Here is a 16,779-nt window from a genome sequence, read left to right as displayed (position 1 = left end):
CGTCTCAGGAACGATCACGGCGTCGATGCTCTCATTCATAATATTCCCGGCAACTCTCGTGCAAAATTCTTCAGCCACCTCGAGTTCTGTTTTTCCTTGATGGAAGGCCAAAGCTTTAAAAGAGTGCCGTTGTGGGAGCAAGCAAATGGCGTCGGCAGTTCAGTGGTAGAATACTCGACTGCCACGCGGGTGACCTGGGTTAGATTCCCGGCCGACGCATCGCTATTTTTAGAAAAGCTCAGGCGTGCTGTTACGCAATATTGCATGTCATGAATGCAGGAGTAAGCAAATGGCGTTGGTGCTTCAGTGGTAAAATACTCGCCTGCCAGGTTGGTGACCCGGGTTCGATTCCCGGCCGACGCATTGTTCATTTTAGAAAAGCTCACGTGTCTTGTTACGCTATATATGCACGCCATGAATGCAGGTGCAAGCAAATGGCGTGGCTAGTTCCGTGGTAGAATGCTCGCCTGCCACGCTGGAGACCCGGGTTCTATTCTCGGCCTATGCTTCGTTATTTTTAAAAAAGCTCACGCGTGCTTTTACGCTGTATATGCATGCCATGAATGCAGGAGTGAACAAATGGCGTCGGTGGTTCCGTAGTAGAATACTCGCCTGCCACGCGGGTGACCCGGGTTTGAATCTCGGCCGACGCGTCATTATTTTTAGAAAAGCTCACGCGTGCTGTTACGCTATATATGCATGCCATGAATGCAGGAGCAAGCAAATGGCGTCGGTGGTTCCATGGTCGAATACTCGCCTGCCTCGCGGGTCACCCGGATTTGATTCCCGGCCGACGCATCATTATTGTTAGAAAAGCTCACGCGTGCTGTTACGTAATATTGCTTGCCATGAATGCAGGAGTAAGCAAATGGCGTCGGTGGTTCAGTGGCCCGAGTTTGTTGTGAGCACTCATGTTACCACAGGGGCTGTGCAAGGATACATGAAGGAAGTTGTGGCCAGCGTGCGGTTTTTGTGTGTTCGGTTTTCAACTGACTACCTGTGGTCTGTTGGAAAGAAAAAAGTGTACAAAGATTTATGTGACACGATGCTCCCCATCCCACTGTACAGAGCGCTATATACAGCACGCAAGGGTCAGAATGTACTTAAACGAGTTAAAAAAATGCCAGCAGCTCCAAGTGCGAAAATGTTCTGTTTCAAATTACACACTGGAACACTTCCTGTAAGAACCTTCCTAGAAGAGCGGGGGTTTTATATGCCTTGGGGATCTCACTGTCTAATCTGTAAGAAACCGGAAACTATTGACCATGTTTTTCTGCACTGTTAGGAAGGAGTTTATTTTTGGGACGTATTACAAAGGACAATCAAAAAAGAGTTCCCGTAAGACCCTCATGGGATCGGGTATTTGGCAATAGAGAATGGGGATAGATTACCTTTCGATTTTATCATGATGACTGCCTTGCACAGTATATGGCGCTCTAGAATGGCTGGATTTCATCTTGACCCAGACAGAAGACCAGCAAAAGAGTATTTCAAAGAAAGCATCTCAAGATTACTCGAGGTAGTAAGAACAGACGAATGTGTACCTTTATGTGTAGAAAGGGTAGAAGCCCTACTGACAATAAAGGAATTTTAGGACGAGATGTGTTATAGTAATGCTTGACGGGCTTAGTTATTTTTAAGTTTATTGTATTGTTCGTTGTGAATTGTAATATATTTATCTTAGCAACCCGTTTGTGAAGTTGAACCAGAAATAAAGAAAAAAAGCGTCGGTAGTTCAGTGGTAGAATACTCGCTTGCCAACTGGATGACCATGGTTCGATTCCAGGCCGACGCATTGTTATTTTTAGAAAAGCTCACGCGTGCTGTTACGCTATATATGCATGCCATGAATGCAGCAGCAAGCAAATGGCGTCGGTGGTTCCGTGGTCGAATACTCGCCTGCCTCGTGGGTTACCCGGGTTCGATTCTCGGCAAACGCACCGTTATACTTAGAAAAGCTCACGCATGCTGTTACGCAATATTGGATGCCATGAATGCAGGAGTAAGCAAATGGCGTCGGTGGTTCAGTGGTAGAATACTCGCCTGCCAACCAAATGAGCCGGGTGCCGTTCCCGGCCGACGCATTGTTATTTTTAGAAAAACTCACGCGTGCTGTTACGCTGTATACGCATGCCATGAATGCAGGAGCAATCAAATGCCGTCGCTGGTTCAGTGGTAGAATACTCGCCTGCCAACCGGAAGACCCAGGTTCGATTCTCGGCCGAGGGATCGTTATTTTCAGAAAAGCTCACGCGTGCTGTTACGCTATATATGCATGCCATGAATGCAGGAGCAGGTAAATGGCGTCGGTGGTTCAGTGGTAGAATACTCGCCTGCCACGCGGGTGACCCGGGTTCGATTTCCGGCCGACGCATCGTTATTTTTAGAAAAGCTCATGCGTGCTGTTATGCTATATATGTATGCCATGAATGCAGGAGTAAGCAAGTGACGTCTGTGGTTCAGTGGGTTCTGCTTTCGGTCTTGGTAGCGAACGGACGCAGTATGCAGGGCTCCGTCGGAGTGGCTTCAGCGGCCCTTGAGGGCCGTGGTAACAAGTCAACTGAAGAGTACCAAGTGATTCTGCCTCATCTGCCTACAGGACGCGTTGCCTTAAATACTGTGTTTTAGCACGGAGACGTTCGAGCGAGACCCTACAGGGTTGAAGACTTCAGAGACGCGTTGGGCCCCATGGGAGGGCTAACAGACATCACAGCACTCGGAGCGTACCAGACTAATCACGTCTGGGCGGTTACACTGAACGGAGAAGACGCGAAGAAGAAACTGCTGGCCTTCAAGAAACTTCAGGTGAAGGGACACCAGTGTCTCATCGTTGATCCTGAGGACCAGCAGATAAAACTGCGGCTTCATTGGCTGCTTTATGGAGTCGCCGATGAGGATTTGCGGATGGCGTTCGCAGCCTTCGGCATTGTTGCCGAAGTGAATCGAGAGCGCTGGAGAGTAGACGGCGTCAGCGGCAAAGCGTCGACGACGAGAACCATGCTACTCAAGTTAAAGAGTGGAGTTACGGTGGAGGACCTTCCGCACCAAGGGCGCGTTGCAGGGAAATTGGCTCTAGTTGTGGCGCCGGGCAGGCCTATGCAATGTATGCGGTGCAAAGGGACTGGTCATGTACGGCGAGACTGCAGGATGCCACGGTGTTCAATTTGTCGGCGATTTGGACATCGAGACGCTCAGTGCGTCCCGTCGTATGCAGCAGTTACGAGCTCTGCAACGTGCGATGAGATCGAAGAGCAGACAATGGACGCCGCTGAGGCGGAAGACGCGGCTAAGGTGGCAGGAGACGCGGCTAGTTCTCTGGTTGAACGCGGGTCGGTTTCGCCTGAAGATTACGATACAGCGTCGGAACCCGAGCAGAAAGAAACGGCTAAGGCGTACACCAGCCAAGAGAATTCCACTGAAGACGCACAAAGCCAATTGGTGGACATGTCGACGCAAGCGGCGAGAGGACGCGACATACCAGCGCACGGAACGACCCGCGGGATCAACACGAGCTTGGCGGTCAAGCGTTCGCTGGAGCAATCTGCGGGCACTGCTCACGAGAGCAAAGTTGAGGGACCACCAGCGAAGGCGACACCGGGGCGGCGCTCGGGCCTCAGAGCGAGGTCCAATCTACCTGTTGACCGACCAGTTGGCACTCCAAGGGACCAGCAGCTAACTGATGCCGGACCACCGGATGGCCCCGGAGACGTCTAGCCGGGAGCTAGATGTACACGGTAAGCACCATGCTCCGGGCCTACCCCCTCCTTTTTTTAGCGAGTAACGATGGCTAGTCACTGGGCATTGAGCTTTGCAGCCTTAAATGTCCGAGGTTTGGCCTCCAGGAAAAAGCAGGCTCAAGTGTATCGCGTGTTAATTGACCAAGATATTGACGTGTTAGTCGTGCAGGAGACAAAAGTGGAAGGTGAGGAGGAGACCCGGAGCATGATCCTGCGGTTTACGTCTAAATATTATGCCATAGTTAGTCACGCAAATGCAACTTCGGCCGGTTGTGTTTTTTTGTTAAAAAGATTCCGGGATTGATTGTTGAAAGTCACTTTTCTTGTGACTCTGGTAGAACAGTGACTTCTGATTTTAGTACTAGCGAAATTGAATTACGCGTCATTTGTGTCTATGCACCGAACGTGGAGGCAGACCGAGAAACTTTCTTTTCGTTAATTAAGCAACATTTATGGACACCAAAACAGCTTGTTTTATTGGGGGATTTCAATTGCGTTTTGAGCGCGAAAGATAGAATTAATAACCGCCATGTGCGAGACAGAAGTGTTAAAGTGCTCTATGACTAGCTGAATGGATCTGATCTCGATTATGTTGCGGAGTGCCTCGAAGCAGGTCGCGAAGTTCGATTTACGCATTTTCAGTGAACCAGTCACGCCACCTTGATAGGATATACGTGGCAGGGGAGACGCTAGCTAAAAGCACTAGTTACACAGTCTTACCTGTCTCTTTCTCTGACCATTGTCTTGTACAATGCAACGTGGGGCTTAAACAAAAAGAAAACAAATTTAGTTGGGATTTATGGAAGTTTAACGCTAAACTACTTCGGGATGACATTTTTAATAATTTTGTGATTGAGGGAGTTAAGAACATTAAAGTGATTGGAGCCTGTAATGTTGGCGAGGAATGGAAGCTTTTGAAGCAAAGCGTTAAAATGAAAGCCATATCAAGATCTAGTACTGTTGTGTCTTCGCGGTTTCTGTGTGTGTGTGCACGCGCACCTGTTGACGCCTCAGCTGGCCGCCGTCACCACATCGGACTTTTTCTACTACCACGTGCGCATCGTTATCTGGCTAACACTACGCTGCCTATAAATACGTTATACACTTTTGAATAAACGTTCTTTTCATTCTGATGACTGCAATGACACATTGCTGGTCCGGCGCTGCTATGCGCACACCAGAGCTATGCTACAGTGGCGACGAAGATTTTCACCACCCATGCAGTGAAAGACGACCCTGATACTGACACTAGTAAAAATCGAGCAACCAAGACGATCATGGTTCACCACCAGCTTCCGGAATTCGAAGAGAGCAAAGATAAGTGGACGCCATACCTTATCAAAGTCGAAGCATACTTTGAAGCAAATGCCATTGAAGACTCGACTAAGAAAAGAGCATTGCTGGTTGCTGCCTTGAGCACGCACACGATACAAGTGCTGGCAGGGAAGGTGGCTCCACGCAAGCCGAATGCGCTGACTTATGAAGTCGTGGCAGTGTTGAGTGAGCACTACGACCCCAAGCGACATAAAATTGCAGAAAGTTACAGGTTTTTCAGCCGGTGTCAAGCGGAGGGTGAACCCATTAATAATTTCCTGGTCGACATTCGCCGAATAGCTGATAATTGCAATTTTGGCAGTGCATTAAATCGCATGCTACGAGATCGCATTGTGTATGGTGTCCGGTCAAGTGCACTACAGAAGCAGCTACTTGCGAAGCGGGAATTAACATTAGAAGACGCTGAAGTGATGGTCCTTTCAGCTGAAGCTGCAGATAGTGGCGTGAAAAACATGAACGGATCTGGATTGACACCAGTGTTAAAAGTACAAGCGTATCAGCAGAAAACACCGCAAGACGAGAGACGGAGGGCTACACGTCAAGAATGCTCAAGGTGCGGTAGTGCAAAGCACCATGACAGCGGTTGCATCTGGTCTAACGCTCGCTGTTATCGCTCTGGAGGACGCGGTCACCTTGCGAGGAAATGTCGAAGCCGCGGTCCTCACGAGCAAGGAACAGCAAGCAGGGCACAAACCAACATTCTCACGGGAACGAAAGGTTTGACAGACGACGAACACGAAGCAGCGCACATCTGGGCCTTGGCCTCGGAATGGAAGAGTTGTCTGGTGCCACCAATTCGCGCAACGTTCTGTTGGTGTGGTGTGCAGCTTACCATGGAAGTTGATACTGGGTCGCCCGTTCGTGTTATCCCACGTTAACTGTACGAGAAGCACCACGACCAATGGCCGAAACTGAGACCATTCAGTGTGAAATCATCCTGCTACACAGTACGACTGCCAGTGCTTGGGGAGCTTGCGCTCAGTGTTTCTCATAAGGGAGTGACGGCGGAGTGTGCGCTGACCGTGTTAGACTGTGTGGGACCAAGCCTCTGTGGTCGAGATTTAATTCAGCTGCTGAACGCCGATGGTGCTCCGGTGGTTCGCGTTGCAGGAGACTCTGAGCCCACAGAACAAACGGGCAAGTCCAGTGTGAATAGCAAACTCAACGACTTCAACGACGTGTTTTCCGAGGAACTGGGGCTCATCACAGGCCCTCCGGTCAGTCTGCACCTAAAAGAAGGCGCCGTACCTAAGTTCTCTAAGTCCAGACTCATTCCGTATGCGCTACGCGACCGCGTGTCACTTGAACTTGATCGGTTAGTGTCCTTAGGCGTGTTATCACAGGTGGCACACTCGGAATGGGTGTCACCTATAGTCGTAGTTCTTAAGAAAGACGGTGCAGTGAGAATCTGTGGTGATTTCAAGGCCACAGTGAATCCCGCATGCGCCACTGAACAATATCCCTTGCCTATAATTGAAGATATGTTTGCGCAACTACACGATGGGGATTGTTTCAGCACACTGGATTTACGGGACGCATACAATCAAGTGGCACTGGATGAGTCGGCAAAGAAAATTTGCGTCATTAACACACCAAAAGGGCTTTTTTGCTACAACCGACTGCCTTTCGGAATAGCCTCTACACCCGCGATATTCCAAAGAAAAATGGATGAGGTTCCAGCTGGTCTGGTGGGTGCACAATCTTACCTTGACGATGTACTCATTTCTGAAAAATCAAGCGACAGTGGTGAAAGGCTGAAAAACGTTTTGGAGCGGTTTCGAGAGAGAGGCGTAAAGTTGAGACACGATGAGTGCAAGCTGCGCAGCCCAGCAGAGACCTATCTCGGGCATCGCAACGATCGCGATGGGCTTCATCCGAAAGAGAAGAACCTCGATGCTATCATGCAGGCGCAGAGCCCCCGTAATGTCGGTGAACTGCGGTCTTTTTTTGGGAATGATCACGTTCTACGCGAGGTTTCTGCCTAACATGTCGACCACAATTTTTCCTTTGTATCAGCTGCAGGAAAACAATGCGCGCTGGCACTGGGAACAGCCTCAAGAGCTTGCGTTTAAGGTTTCTAAGCAAAGCGTCAAAGCAGCCAAGGTTCTCATCCATTTCGACCCTTCGAAGGAACTAAAACTTGAGTGCGACGCGTCGCCATACGGAGTGGGCGCGGTCTTGTTTCACACGATAGGAAACGTCCACAGGCCGATCAGCTTTCGCTCGCGTACGTTAACACAGGCGGAGCGCAACTATTCAATGCTCGAGCGAGAGGCACTGGCACTGGTATTTGGCGTAACTAAATTCCGCGACTACCTTCTAGGTCGGGAATTTACCTTGGTGACTGACCACATACCGTTGCTGGGCCTGTTGAGGTCAGACAGGCAGACGCCCACAATGGACGCTGCCCGAATCCAACGTTGGGCGCTTCAGCTGGGGGCCTACCGGTACCTGCTGCAGTACGCCCCAGGACGACAGACGCTGAATGCTGATGCCTTAAGCCGCCTGCCGCTGAAAACTACGGAAACTGACAAAGACGGTGAGCCACCCGAATATGTACTCTCGCTAGACCAGCTCGACAACGGTGTCGTGACAACGCGTGAGCCAGAAGTCAAACGGTACATATTACATGGGTGGCCCAGACACGCCAACGGGCTGAAAAGGTACATATTGCCATTTTTAACCATAAGGTAGAGCTATTCGTTGCACATGACCTTGTTTCTTGGGGCAATAGGGTCATAATACCAGCCGAAGCAAGAGTGCAAGTGCTGCATCTTTTACATGAGACTCACCAGGGTTCGCCGGCAATAAAATCTGTCGCGCGCTCTTTGTTTTGGTGGTCAGGCCTAGACAGAAATATTGAAGAGGTGTCTACTCAGTGCCACAACTGTGTTCAAAATTTGCCGATGCCAACCGCGGCACCCGTTGTCAAGTGGCCAGAAACCGGCGAAAGGTGGTCCCGCATTCACATTGACTACGTGGGGCCAATCGGCGGAAAAATGGTACTCGTCATAGTTGACGCTTACACGAAATGGCTCGAAGCCGTACCTCTGTCACATGCTTCAACGGAAACCATCATTAACTGCTTACGTGCCATTTTCAGCAGGTTTGGGGTACTACGCACAATCGTGTCCGACAACGGGACTCAGTTTTCCAGCCATGATTTTGAGGAATTCGTAGCAAACAACAACATAGTGCAACTTCGATGTGCGCCCTACCACCCCCAGTCTAATGGTGCAGCGGAAAGGGCAGTGCGTGCTATAAAAGATGGCCTTCGAAAAATGAGGAGAGGAAAGCTAGAGGAGAATCTGATACGCTTGCTGTTTAGCTATCGGAGGACGCCACAAAAGTGCGGTAAATCCCCAGCAGGATTGCTCTTGGGTTACCAAATACGCTCACGGCTGGACACATGTTTTCCTCCAGCCGATACAGGATCAAAAGAAGACTAAGAGGACTGGCTGCCGCTACCAGGAAGTGACGTATACGCCCGCAATTATGGTGCGAGGAGCAAATGGGCGCCTGGCAACGTGAAGGCGACGTCTGGAGCGAGAATGGCGACCGTGAACACTCCAGACGGGGTCGTCCAGCGGCATGTTGATCAACTTCGCCCGCGACAGGACTCGCCACCAGTAACAACTGCCACAACTCCCAGCGAGTCGGACCAAGCAACGGAACCATCGCCTCCGGAAACGGTAAGCTCTAGTGCAGGCATGTCTTCTCGGCTCATCCCTAATGATGCTGGTTCTGCACAACGTGCATCACCGAAGATCACGGCCGTCCCGATGCGTACCGGTGTCGCCCAACAAGCCCTCAGGCGTTCAACAAAAGAACGCAAGACAGTACAACGCTTTCAATTCTAAGGGGGAAGGAATGTTGTGTCTTCGCGGTTTTTGTGTGCGTGTGCGCGCGCACCTGTTGACGCCTCAGCTGGCCACCTGCACCACATCAGACTTTTTCTACTACCACGTGCGCATCGTCATCTGGCTAACACTACGCTGCCTATAAATACGTTATACACTTTTGAATAAACGTTCTTTTCATTCTGCTGACTACGTTGACACATTGCTGGTCCGGGGCTGCTATGCGCACACCAGGGCTATGCAACAAGTACTTTAAAATATCAAGAAAGAATGAAAGAAAATGAACTCAGAACAACGCTTAAGCAATTGATAGCATTAGAAAGCAAGGATCCCGGTGCATATAAGGAAGATATTCGAACGGTGAAACGACAAATTGAGCTAGTTGAGCAGGAACGCTGCAGAGGAGCCCTTATTCGGGCGAGAGCAGAGGCGTGGGCTATTGAGGAGACTCCTACTAAGCGCGCAATCGGAATCGAGAAATCACGAGCGCGTCGTAATCACATCGACAAAATAGAGGAAAATGGAATTCTGCTAAATACTAACAGCACTATCGCTGAAGCTTTCTTTCGGTATTACAAGGGTCTCTTCGCAGCTGCATTAGAAGATGTTACGAGGTTCAAGGACACTTTCTTGAGCCGGATGCCACAATTATCCCTCGAAACGAAAGAAACGGTAGAGAGGCCCATAACGGATTCTGAAATTGAATATGCAATAGATAGTCTCGCCGCTGTGAAGTCGCCGGGGCCTGACGGACTCGGTGCGATGTGGTATAAAGCTTTTAAAACAGAAGTTTCACCAGTGTTACAAGCTGTGTTCAAGGAAGCCTACGCAATCAAAGCGTTACCACCTTCATTTGCGGAGACGCACACTATTCTAATACCTAAGACGGATGACAAAGCAAAATAAAACTAGTTTCGTCATATAGGCCCATTTCGCTAACCAACACTGACTACAAAATATTCATGAAAGTATTGGCAGGTAGATTGCAGTCCGTAATCACCGGAATAGTTGGGGAGCACCAAACGTGTGGCATCAAGGGGCGCTCAATATTGATGAACACACACACAATGCGATGTGTCCTTGAGAGTTGCGATGCTTTTAATTCTCATGTTGCGATCCTCCAGCTTGATTTAGAAAAGGCTTTTGACTGCGTCCCGCAGGATGTTTTATTCTCCATACTTGAACATGTCAATGTCGGATTGGTGATTACAGAGAGCATATTTTTGGCGTATAAGAACTCTACTACATGACGAATTATTAAGATCCCGGGGTCTCCCATAAGGCTGGAACGTTCTGTACGCCAGGAATGTCCGGCAAGTGCCCTCTTGTTTGCATTGTACATCGAGAGCTTATGCTTGGCCATAATAGAAAACGAGACCATCCGTAGTTTCAGACTGCTTGACGCCAAGGTTAAGGTTTTGGCATACGCTGATGATGTAGGAGTGTGTTGCACCACCAAAGAGAGTGTGCACATGTCCGTTGTTAAAAATTTTGGAGAAATTACAGGAAGTCGGGTTAATTGAGGAAAGTGTCTGGGCTTGGGCACGGAGACTAGACATCAACCCCAGATACCTATGCTAACATTCACTGGTTTAATACTCCAGTAAAATATCTAGGTGTGCCTTTCCAGCACTACAAAGACACCAATGATTACTGGACTGAACAAATAAAAGAAACGCGCGAAAGGACAGCGCAGTGGAATGGCAACTGTCCCTTAATGTTTGCCAGAGCCACTGTATGCAACATGTTTTTAATGAGGAAATATGGTATGTGATGCAGGTTTTGTGTTGCTCGCGGGTACATGTGTAAAAGCTGCATAGGATATTTGCTGTGTTTATATGGGGGTCTACTTGGGAAAAATGTAGAAGGACAAATCTGTTCCGAAGAGTAAAACAGGGGGGACTAAGGCTGTCGCATTTGTCCGTGCGACAACTAGTTAGTCGTTTTATTTTCTTTCGAGATGTTCAACGCCCCTTCTTAAGAACGGTATGCCAGTTACGCCTTTGTCGTGTTCTGTCTAACTTTCTGGTTATCACCGTAAGCATGCCGGGAGCTACGCGAGGTTTCTTTAAGGAAGTTGCCGACAGTGTCCGGTTCTTGTCAGTTCGGTTTTCCAATGAATACCTTTCTTTTAGTCGGGCGAAAGAAATTGCATAAAGACATATGCGACATTATTTTTCCAGTTCCTATGTATAGGTTAATTAATAGCGGGGGAAAAGGCAATGATGTTCTAAGCGTGTTAAGAAAATGCAAACACAGCCTAGTGCAAAAAGGTTTTTCTTTATATTACACTCCGTAGCACTACCACTTAACACTTTTTTAGAATATAGAGAAGTTTATATGCCATGGGGTTCGAACTCTTTGATCTGCCGAAAGCCGGAGACAATAGATCACGTTTTTCTGCATTGTTGGGAAGAGTTTACTTCTGAGATGTTTTACAGAGAACTCTAAAAAAGGTGCTTCTCTTACATTCACTGGGTAACAGGTTTTTAACAGTAGAAAAAGAGGAGGGACTGCCTCTTGATCTAATAATGCTGCTTGGCCTCCATTGTCTCTGGCAGGCAGGAATGGCCGGTTACTACTGTGACCCTGACAGGCGTCCGGCCCGTGTGCTTTTCCGCGAAAGCATTGCTCAGTACATTGATATACTCAAACAACAAGATTTTGTTCCGCAATGGCTCTCCAGGGTCGAACCCCTGGTGAACCTGAAGGAATTTTAGCACTGTATTCACTAATAGTTCCGCGGCTGTTTTTTCATCACTTCTGTTTGTATGTTACTGTTTACAGTGACTTATATTGATGTGTGTACTTTGTGCGAAACCAGTAATAAAGAAAAAAAAGCGTTGGTGGTTCAGTGGTAGAATACTCGCCGGCCAACCGGATGACCCAGGTTCGATTCCTGGCTGACGCATTGTTATAATTAGAAAACTGACGCGTGCTGTTACGCTATATATGCACGCCATGAATGCAAGAGTAAGCAAATGGCGTCGGTGGTTCCATGGTATAATACTCGCCTGCCACGCTGGTGACCCGGGTTCAATTCCCGGCCGACCCATCGTTATTTTCAGGAAAGCTCACGCGTGCTGTTACGCTATATATGCATGCCATGAATGCATAAGCAAGCAAATGGCGTTCGTGAGTCAGTGGTAAAATAATCGCCTGCCACGCGGGTGACCCAGATTCGATTCCCGGCCGAAGCATCGTTGTTTTTAGAAAAGCTCACGCGTGCTGTTACGCAATATTGCATGCCAAGAATGCAAGAGTACGCAAATGGCGTTGGTGGTTCAGTGATAGAATCCTCGCCTGCCACGCGGCTGACACGGGTTCGATTCCCGGCCGACACATCGTTTATTTTAAAAACGTTCTTGCGTGCCTTTCTGCAGTATTGCATGTCATGATTGCAGGAGTTAGCAAATGGCGTCGGTGGTTCAGTGGTAGAATACTCGCGTCCCACGCGGTTGACCAGGGCTCGTTTCCGGGCCGACGCTTCGCTATTTTTAGAAAAGCTCACGCGTGCTGTTACACAATATTGTATGCCATGAATGCCGGAGTAAGCAAAGGGCGTCGGTGGTTCAGTGGTAGAATACTCGCCTGCCACGCGGATGACCCAGGTTTGATTCCCGGTCGACGCATCAATTATTTTAGAAAAGTTCCTACGTGCTATTCTGCTATATATGCATGCCATAAATGCAGGAGCAAGCAAATGGCGTCGGTGCTTCAGTGATAGAATACTCGCCTGCCACGCGGGTGACCTGGGTTCGATTCCCGGCCGACGCATCGTTATCTTTAGAAAAGCTCTCGCCTGCTGTTACGCTAAATATGCATGCCATGAATGCAGGAGCAAGCAAATGGCGTCGGTGGTTCAGTGGTAGAATACTCGCCTGCCACGCGGGTGACCCGGGTTTGATTCCCTGCCGAAGCATTGTTACTTTTAGAAAAGCTCCCACGTGCTGTTACGCAATATTGCATGTCATGAATGCCGCAGTAAACAAATGGCGTCTGTGGTTCAGTGGTAGAATGCTCGCATGCCACACGGGTGACCCGAGTTCGATTCCCGGCCGACGCATTGTTTATTTCAGAAAAGTTCCTGCGTGCTATTCCGCAATATTGCATGTCATGAATGCAGGAGTAAGGCGTTGGTGGTTCAGTGGTAGAATACTCGCCTGCCACGCAGGTGACCCGGGTTCGATTCCCGGCTGACGCATCGTTTATTTTAAAAAGTTCCTGCGTGCTATTTTGCAATATTGCGCGCCATCTCAATGAAGCAGCACACGGGGCGGCGCGAGAACTCTCCAACCGCGCCTCCCCGGCGATGCGTTCTACCGGTGAAGGGGATAACCGGGAAATTCTTACAACATATAACGAGCTCACTAAACATTTCTAGATGTCTAAAAGGATTTTCCCTCCACCTCACAAAAATCTAACCCGGCCCTAAGCACTTACATTAAGGCTTTTGCAAACGCGGATGTACCCTACTTTGAAAATGTTACACATTATGTACCCTGACCTATACCCAAGTATTCTTTGTCCACACTGTGGGCAAATAGCTTCATTAGAACACACCACTGGCAGTGCACGAAATTGGCTCACATATCGAACATCACCTCTGCCAGATGGGAGGCGGTAATCCGCAGCTCGTCCTTGGCAGATCAGTTCTGGGCTGTCCACCAAGACCGCGAGGCGGCTGAGGAGCTTGGCATCTCAGTCCCCACGTAGGAGCGGCCCGCAATACAGTGATCTGCGTTTTGGAGGACCCAATAAAAGTTTATCCAATCCAATGAACGCAGGAGTAAGCAACTGGCGTTGGTAAATCAGTGGTAGAATACTCGGCTGCCACGTGGGTGACACGGGTTCGATTCCCGGCCGACGCATTGTTATATTTAAAGAAACTCACGCGTGCTGTTACGCTATATTTGCATGCCATAGATGCAGGAGCAAGCAAAGGGCACGGTGGTTCAGTGGTAGAATTCTCGCCTGTCACGCGGGTGACCCGGGTTTATTCCCGGCCAACGCATCGTTTATTTTAGAAACATTCCTGCTTGCTATTCCGCAATATTGCACGCCATGAATGCAGAAACCAGCAAACAGCGTCGGTGGTTCAGTGGTAAAGTACTCGCCTGCCACGCGGGTGACCCCGGTTCGATTCCCGGCCGACGCATCGTTTACTTTAAAAAGTTCCTGCGTGCTATTTCGCAATATTGCGCACCATGAATGCAGGAGCCAGCAAATGGCGCCGGTGGTTCATTGGTAGAATACTCGCCTGCCACGCGGGTGACCCGGGTTTGATTTCCGGCCGACGCATTGTTTACTTTAGAAAATTTGCTGCGTGCTATTCCGCACTATTGCGTGTATTGAATGCAGGAGCAAGCAAATGGCGTCAGTAGCTCCGTAGCAGTATACTCGCCTGCCATGCGGGTGACCCAGTTTCGATTCCCGGCCGACGCATAGTTATTTTTAGAAAATTCCACGCGTACTGTTACGCTATACATGCATGCTACGAATGCTGGTGCAAGCAATGGCGTCGGTGATTCAGTGGTAGAATACTCGCCTGCCACGCGGGTGACCCGGGTTCGATTCTCGGCCGACGCATCGTTATCTTTAGAAAAGCTCAGGCGTGCTGTTACGCAATATTGCATGCCATGAATGCGGCAGTAAGCAAATGACGTCGCTGGTTCAGTAGTAGAATACCCACCTGCCATGCGGTTGACCCGGGTTCGATTCCCGGCCGACGCATCGTTATTTTTATAAAAGCTCACGCGTGCTGTTACGCTATATTGCATGCCATGAATGCAGGAGTAAGTAAATGGCGTCGGTGGTTTAATGATATAATACTCGCCTGCCACGCGGGTGACCCAGATTCGATTCCTGGCCGACGCATCGTTATTTTTAGAAAAGTTCCTGTCTGCTATTCCGCCATATTGCATGCCATGAATGCAGGAGCCCGCAAACGGCGTCGGTGGTTCAAAGGTAGAATACTCGCCTGCCACGCGGGTTACCCAGGTTCGATTCCCGGCCCACGCATCGTTTAATTTAAAAAAGTTCCTGCGTGCTATTCCGCAATATTGCATGTCATGAATGCAGGAGCAAGCAAATGGCGTCGGTGGTTCCGTGGTCGAATACTCGCCTGCCTCGCGGGTCACCCGTGTTCGATTCTCGGAAGACGCATCGTTATTGCTAGAAAAGCTCACGCGTGCTGTTACGCTATATTGCATGCCATGAATGCAGGAGTAAGCAAATGGCGTCGGTAGTTTCATGGTATAATACTCTCCTGCCACACTTGTGACCCGGGTTCGATTCTAAGCCGACGATCGTTATTTTCAAAAAAGTTCACGCGTGCTGTTACGCTATATTTGCATGCCATGAATGCATGAGCAAGCAAATGGCGTTGGTGGTTCAGTGTTAAAATACTCGCCTGCCACGCGGGTGACCCAGATTCGATTCCCGGCTGAAGCATCGTTATTTTTAGAAAAGCTCACGCGTGCTATTACGCAATAATGCATGCCATGAATGCAGATGTAAGCAAATGGCCTCAGTGGTTCAGTGGAAGAATACTCGCCTGCCACGCAGGTGGCCCGTGTTCGATTCCCGACCGACTGCCACACAGGTGTTCCGGGTTCGATTCCCGGCCGACGCAACGTTTATTTTGGAAAAGTTCTTGCGTGGTATTCCGCAATATTGCACGCCATAAATGCAGGAGAAAGCAAATGGCGTTGGTGGTTCAGTGGCAGAATACTCGCCTGCCACGCGGGTGGCCCGGGTTCCATTCCCGGCCGATGCAATCGCTATTTTTAGAAAAGCTCACGCGTTCTGTTACGCAATATTGCATGCCATGAATGCAGGAGTAAGCAAACGGCGTCGGTATTTCAGTGTGTAAAATACTTGCCTGCCACGCGGTTGACCTGGGCTCGATTCCAGGCTGACGCATCGCTACTTTTATAAAAGCTCACGCTTGCTGTTACACAATATTGCATGCCATGAATGCAGGAGTAAGCAAATGGCGTCGGAGGTTCAGTGGTAGAATACTCGCCTGCCACACGGGTGACCCGGGTTCGATTCCCGGCCGACGCATCCTTCATTTTAGAAAAGTTTCTGCGTGCTATTCCGCAATATTGCATGTCATGATTGCAGGAGTAAGCAAATGGCGTTTGTGGTTCAGTGGTAGAATACTCGCCTGCTGCGTGGGTGACCAGGGTTCGATTACCGGCCAACGCATAGCTATTTTTAGAAAAGCTCACGCATGTTGTTACGCTATATATGCATGCCAAGAATGCAGGAGCAAGCAGATGGCGTTGGTGGTTCAGTGGTAGAATACTCGCCTGCCACGCGGGTGACCCGGGTTCGATTCCCGGTGACGCTTTGTTATTTTCAGAAAAGCTCACACGTGCTGTTACGAATAATTGCATGTCATGAATGCAGGAGTAAGCAATTGGTGTTGGTGGTTCAGTGGTAGAATACTCGGCTGCCACGCGGGTGACCCGGGCTTGATTCCTGGCCGACGCATTGTTAAATTTAGAAAAACTCACGCGTGCTTTTACGCTAATAATGCATGCCATGAATGCAAGAGCCAGCAAACAGCGTCGGTGGTTCAGTGGTAGAATACTCGCCTGCCACGCGGGTGACCCTGGTTCGATTCCAGCCGACGTATCGTTTATTTTAAAAAGCTCACACGTGCTGTTACGCTATATATGCATGCCACGAATGCAGCAGAAAGCAAATGGCGTCGGTGATTCATTGGTAGAATACTCGCTTGCCACGCAGGTGACCCGGGTTCGATTCCCGGCCGACGCATCGTTATTTTTAGAAAAGCTCACGCATGCTGTTACGCAATATTGCATGCCATGAATGCA

The 16,779-nt window shown here is 49.3% G+C and overlaps 12 non-coding genes across 12 annotated transcripts; all 12 read left to right on the top strand.

The window, feature by feature from the left end:
- Nucleotides 1-2,303: 2,303 nt before the first annotated feature.
- Nucleotides 2,304-2,374, top strand: TRNAG-GCC (transfer RNA glycine (anticodon GCC)). Its single transcript has one exon. It is a non-coding gene; the product is annotated as a tRNA-Gly (tRNA).
- A 10,119-nt stretch (nt 2,375-12,493) lies between these two features.
- TRNAG-GCC (transfer RNA glycine (anticodon GCC)) lies at nt 12,494-12,564 on the top strand. The gene has a single exon. It is a non-coding gene; the product is annotated as a tRNA-Gly (tRNA).
- Nucleotides 12,565-12,638: 74 nt separating this feature from the next.
- Nucleotides 12,639-12,709, top strand: TRNAG-GCC (transfer RNA glycine (anticodon GCC)). Its single transcript has one exon. It is a non-coding gene; the product is annotated as a tRNA-Gly (tRNA).
- A 74-nt stretch (nt 12,710-12,783) lies between these two features.
- TRNAG-GCC (transfer RNA glycine (anticodon GCC)) lies at nt 12,784-12,854 on the top strand. The gene has a single exon. It is a non-coding gene; the product is annotated as a tRNA-Gly (tRNA).
- Nucleotides 12,855-13,065: 211 nt separating this feature from the next.
- TRNAG-GCC (transfer RNA glycine (anticodon GCC)) lies at nt 13,066-13,136 on the top strand. The gene has a single exon. It is a non-coding gene; the product is annotated as a tRNA-Gly (tRNA).
- An 883-nt stretch (nt 13,137-14,019) lies between these two features.
- Nucleotides 14,020-14,090, top strand: TRNAG-GCC (transfer RNA glycine (anticodon GCC)). Its single transcript has one exon. It is a non-coding gene; the product is annotated as a tRNA-Gly (tRNA).
- A 360-nt stretch (nt 14,091-14,450) lies between these two features.
- TRNAG-GCC (transfer RNA glycine (anticodon GCC)) lies at nt 14,451-14,521 on the top strand. The gene has a single exon. It is a non-coding gene; the product is annotated as a tRNA-Gly (tRNA).
- Nucleotides 14,522-14,738: 217 nt separating this feature from the next.
- On the top strand, nt 14,739-14,809 carry TRNAG-GCC (transfer RNA glycine (anticodon GCC)). The gene has a single exon. It is a non-coding gene; the product is annotated as a tRNA-Gly (tRNA).
- An 830-nt stretch (nt 14,810-15,639) lies between these two features.
- On the top strand, nt 15,640-15,710 carry TRNAG-GCC (transfer RNA glycine (anticodon GCC)). Its single transcript has one exon. It is a non-coding gene; the product is annotated as a tRNA-Gly (tRNA).
- Nucleotides 15,711-15,929: 219 nt separating this feature from the next.
- TRNAG-GCC (transfer RNA glycine (anticodon GCC)) lies at nt 15,930-16,000 on the top strand. The gene has a single exon. It is a non-coding gene; the product is annotated as a tRNA-Gly (tRNA).
- Nucleotides 16,001-16,217: 217 nt separating this feature from the next.
- TRNAG-GCC (transfer RNA glycine (anticodon GCC)) lies at nt 16,218-16,289 on the top strand. Its single transcript has one exon. It is a non-coding gene; the product is annotated as a tRNA-Gly (tRNA).
- Nucleotides 16,290-16,649: 360 nt separating this feature from the next.
- TRNAG-GCC (transfer RNA glycine (anticodon GCC)) lies at nt 16,650-16,720 on the top strand. The gene has a single exon. It is a non-coding gene; the product is annotated as a tRNA-Gly (tRNA).
- The last annotated feature ends 59 nt before the right edge of the window (nt 16,721-16,779 follow it).

The sequence above is a fragment of the Rhipicephalus microplus genome, chromosome 2, assembly GCF_043290135.1.
Source record: "Rhipicephalus microplus isolate Deutch F79 chromosome 2, USDA_Rmic, whole genome shotgun sequence".
Classification (NCBI taxonomy): Eukaryota; Metazoa; Arthropoda; class Arachnida; order Ixodida; family Ixodidae; genus Rhipicephalus; species Rhipicephalus microplus.
The sequence above is the reverse complement of the archived record's forward strand: the minus strand, read 5'-3'. Positions and strand labels throughout refer to the sequence as shown.